At 35.1% G+C, this 5,079-nt stretch overlaps 1 long non-coding RNA gene across 1 annotated transcript in view; it reads left to right on the forward strand.

The window, feature by feature from the left end:
- The window catches only part of LOC118599861, a 60,377-nt gene extending 58,374 nt beyond the window's left edge, over positions 1-2,003 (forward strand). Inside the window, exons 3-4 of the long non-coding RNA XR_004949390.1 lie at positions 1,217-1,397; positions 1,669-2,003. This is a non-coding gene — a long non-coding RNA (uncharacterized LOC118599861). The remainder of the gene's footprint in view (positions 1-1,216; positions 1,398-1,668) is intronic.
- Positions 2,004-5,079: the final 3,076 nt, after the last annotated feature.

Raw genomic sequence — 5,079 nt, forward strand, 5'->3', positions numbered from 1 at the left:
TAAATAAACTGTAGAGATGAAACGACTCACTTTCCCCATGATTAGGTTCAACAGTGTCACATATGGTTCGGTTTTGAACCAAGTGTTGTAGTATCTCTAGTCCTCACCGGTTAAACAGCAGTGTTCATAGTCTGACTCAAAGCTAATCAAACAAACGGTACTGTGACCACGCTAACTCCCAAGCTTGTTAGCAACAAGTAAAATAAGCACAGTTTGAGACTGCTATACGTTAGCCATGTTAGCCTGTTAACAATCTCTGTATCTCCCAACATTGTTAAATAACATGCTAAAAAACAGACGGTACCTCTGAGACAAACGGTAAGATGACTATGCTAACTGCTACACATTAGCCATGTTGGCATATTTACAATACCTGTAACTCCCAACATTGTTAATTAACATGCTAAAAAAACAGACGATACCTCTGAGACAAACGGCACTGTGACTACGCTAACTCACAAGCTTGTTAGCAATACGTACTATAAACGCAGTTTGATATTGCTACATGTTAGCCACGTTAGCATATTTTCAATACCAGTAACTCCCGACATTGTTAGCAAGACGTAAAATAAAGTTTGAAACGCTACACGTTAGCCGTGTTGGCGTATTTACAACACTGTTAAGTCACAGCCTTGTTAGCAAAAGTACAGCTAAGATGCAGCTGAAAGAAACTGTCATGTGACTAAGCAACTCACAACCTCATTGGTGTCATATTAATCGTTACTATGGCTACGCAAACTCCACACCCTGTTGCTAACACGTAAGAATAACAGACTATAAGGCTGAAACAAGAGTTAGTGTGACAACTTCTACGCCCCAGCATTGACTTCAGAGTGGATAATTGCCAAAATAACCAAAACAGGCCTATCTTAACTAGCAAAAACAAGAGAAAACAGGATTACAAATAAATGACTGTCCACTCCTACAAATCAAGGCTTTGGGAGAGGTGGGAGATGTCAAATGAGCCTCTGTATGTTCCAGGTTTGACTTCCTCCAGCCAATCCACTCCTGGTGCTGGGGCACCAATCGTAGCCCGGCACCTGCACAGTGAACCATGGGGAATAAAAAATCTGGTTTTTGACCTTAGCTCCATTAAAGCTCACATGTGGTGTCAGAAGTGGGATCTCCTTTCAATGGGGAATCATTTTGAAATCAGCTCACTTCTCTAAACAAGTGTCCATCCTAAGCACAAGTTTCTACTTTCTCTACAAGACAGATCCACCGAGTAAAGTTTGGAGGAAACGACCCCGGAGTGTCCTGGCTGACCCCCCCCCCATCCCTCTACACCAACCTCCTCCGGCCAAGCAAAGCCCGCTATCAGAGGATGACATGAAACACCACGCTGCCGGGCATCCTCCTCTTCCTCCTCCTCCTCCTCCTCTGGAGCAAACGCATCAGTGAGTTCCTCTGCAGCTTGTTTGCAGTCATGTTGGAGGCAAGGTGACAAGAGCAATACACGAGAAACATTCCGGTAATTTCCAAAAACAGAGCTTAAGGGAAAAGAGTTTGTTGGGGGGGTGCCACCTCTTTTTTTCTGGTTTTACCTAACAATGCCAAAAAAAAAGAAGATTGTGGGGGTGGAGTTTCAGACACACAAACAGGCCTCCTGAGAAATGGCCGGCGAGAAGGAAGAAATGCGCCCTGACAATCTCCTCTTCCCCGCGGCAGCTGGACGCCAGAAAGGAGCGCCGCTTCCTCCCTGAGATTCTTCCCAGAAGATGCCAGGGATTAAAGGAAGAGGAGACTGCAGGACACCGCCGTGTCACCTAGCATTAAACACCACTAAACTCTCCGGTTATGAGATACTCGCTCCAGAAATGGGTCAGAACACGAAAAAAAACGGAGATCTACCCGTTTTCATCCATTCTTCCATCCGCTGACTCTAATGCCTTGTGGATGAAAAATAGCTTTTCTAAGGAAAATAATAATTTTAAGTCTTTTGTTATTATTAAACCTTTATTTAACCAGCTGAGCTATTAAGAACATGTTCTTTTTTTTACAATAACAACCTGGGAAGTAGGTAAAGACAAAATAGATAAAAACACATCACAATATACAAATGTTTTAATCAAACTAACAGGACACGTGTTTAATAATCCTTGTATTGTGTTTTGGTCAAAAGTTACCTATTTTCACTTTTGAAAACGTGTTAATTATGAATCATGTTCGGGTCAAAATGGACCCTTATTTTTACACTTGAATATGGATCAACCTTGACTCGAACTCAACATGAGGATTAATCCTAATATTATGTTCAGGTCAAAATGATCCTTTTTTAACACTTGAAAGCAGATCCTATATTTGTCCTAATATTATGTTCGGGTCAAAATTGACCCTTTTTCAACACTTGAGAATGAATCAATTTTGTTCCTTCATATAATGTTCGGGTCAAAATTGACCCTTTTTTTAACACTTGAAAGAGGATCAATTTTGAACCCATAAATTATGATTGGGTCAAAACTGCCCCTCTTTCAATACTTAAAAAAGGACCAATTTTGAATCCTTGTATTGTGCTTGGGTCAAAATTGACCCTTTTTTAGATATTTGAAATCGGATCAATCTTGACTCAAACAGAATTTAAGGATTAATCCTTATACAATGTTCGGGTCAAAATTGACCCTTTTTTAATAATTTGAAGGCTTAAAATTAATTTTGAACCCTTATACTATTTTCGGGTCAAAATTGACCCTTTTTTTACACTTGAAAATGGATCAATCTTGAACCCAGCACAAAATAAAGATTACTCCTCACGTTATGTTCGGGTCAAAACTGACCCTCTTTCAATACTTGAAAGAGAACCAATTTTGAACCCTTGTATTATTGACCCATTTCTAAACACTTGAAAGCGGACCAATCTTGACCCAAACACAGTTTAAAGATCAATCCTTTTACTATGTTCGGGTCGAAATTGACCCTTTTCAATAACTTGAAGGGAAAAATAAATTTTGAACTCTTATATTGTGTTCAGGTCAAAATTGACCCTTTTTAATTACACTTGAATACAGATCAATATTGACCCAAACACAATATTAGGATTAATCTTGATATTATGTTTGGGTCAAAAGTGACCCTTTTTAACACTTGAAATCGGATACATTTTGAACTCCTGTATCGTGTTCGGGTCAAAACTGACCCTTGTTTTACACTTGAAAACAGATCATCTTGACCTGAACACAAATTAAGGATTAATCTTTGCATTATGTTCAGGTAATAAACTGACCCTCTTTAAACACTTGAAAAGTGATTCATTTTGAACCCTTGTATTATGGGTGGGTCAAAATAGACCCTATTTTACCACTTTAAAATGGATCAATTTTTAACCCTTATGTTATGTTTGGGTCAAAATTGACCAATTTTCACACTCAAAAAACAGGTCATTTTGACTCAGATACATGAAAACTAATAGTCCTTATATTTATGTTCTGGTCAAAACGGGGCAATTTTGACCCAAACACAATATAAGGGTTCAAGTTTCAGATTAACTAACTTTCTTCAGGTTTTAAGAAATGTAATTGTTCGAAAACTAGTTTGGTGCCATACAATTTAAACTTTTCTTTTTAGAGTTAACATGTTAAGTGTTTATTTGTCTTCATATCCGTGTAGGATACCTGGAGTACTTTTTGCTATGGAATATCAGTAAAATCAGGCTAAGACAGTAAACATAATAATTGATGAATGTTTAGTGTGGTTTTAATAGACGTAATCAGAGAAAAAACAATTAATCAAAGTAGATGAAATATTTTAACAAAATGTGTTTGTTTGCTTTTCTTTAATATTTTTATTCAGATTTTTAAAAATGTAATTTAAAATAAAAATTGTAAAAAAGAAAAAAAATGTTTGCCAAGCTAACAAGGTAAATACAATAATTTATTAGTATTAGTATATTTTTTAATATTTTTGTTCAAGCTGTGGCATCATTTGATCATTTTTACAGTGAAGAATTCTCATTGTTTTACTAAACTCAAACTAAGACGGTAAATGTTGTGATTTATATTAGTTAATATGTGTTTTGGTATGTTTATTCAAGTCTAAAAAATGCAATTAAAAAAATTGCAAAAGAAAAAAAAGCCAAAAAAGAAATATGTTTGATCAGTTTTTACAGTATCGGATGATCATTTCTTAAGTAAAATCTAACTAAAGAAGTTAAAAAAATAATAATAATTGTTAGTGTTTAATATATGTTTTGATCTGTTTGTAGGAGCCTAATGAATGTAATTCAAAAAGAAAATTGCAAAAAAAATACACTTCTTTTTTCTGTTGCCTGTGGCATCATTTGATCAGTTTTTACAGTGTCGGATGATCATTTCTTCAGTAAAATCAAGCTAACAAGGTAAATTCAATAAGTTAATGGTGTTAATATATGTTTTATTGTGTTTATTCTGCTTTTTTAAGTGTGATTTGAGGCAAACATTTAAAAAAAATCAAAAGTTGACATTTTTCTTTTGTGATCTAATTTGATCAGTTTTTAGAGTGTCGCATTATCACCTTTTTTAAAGTAAAATCATGCTAGAAAGGTAAATACAATATTTTTTTGTATTGATATATGTTTTGAAGTGTTGATTCTGGTTTTGTAAATGTGTTATGGCAAAAATTTTCAAAAAGAAAAATGTAAAGTTGACATTTGATTAGTTAGCTTTGATTAGTTTATAGGGAAAATGTTGCTAAAGAATCGAACTAAGAGGGTAAATACAACAATTTAAGAATGTTTTGTATTTTAATAGGTTTAAACTGACTTATAAAATGCATTTTAAAGTATAAATTGACAAAAGAAGCATTTTTATCAGTTTAAATTAATTTAATCAAACACACAAAACAGTCTTATAGTTTTGTCTTTAGCCTGACTTCTTTTAATCTGACCTCCTTTTCTCCCTCAAACTTGTCGAGGTCCGTCAAATAATTTAGACAAAGTCTTGGCGATGAAGACGAACTTAAAACAGAAAAAGAAAAAAAAAGTTTCCTGTTGTCTCCTTTGTCATCTTTTGCACTCGGCCCGCTCTGAATAATTCAGCGTCCGTCTGCTGGAACGCAAACAAACGGAATAAAACATCGATAGTTATCAGGCATAAATATGAACAAACA

This window comes from Oryzias melastigma, linkage group LG2 (assembly GCF_002922805.2).
Source record: "Oryzias melastigma strain HK-1 linkage group LG2, ASM292280v2, whole genome shotgun sequence".
Classification (NCBI taxonomy): Eukaryota; Metazoa; Chordata; class Actinopteri; order Beloniformes; family Adrianichthyidae; genus Oryzias; species Oryzias melastigma.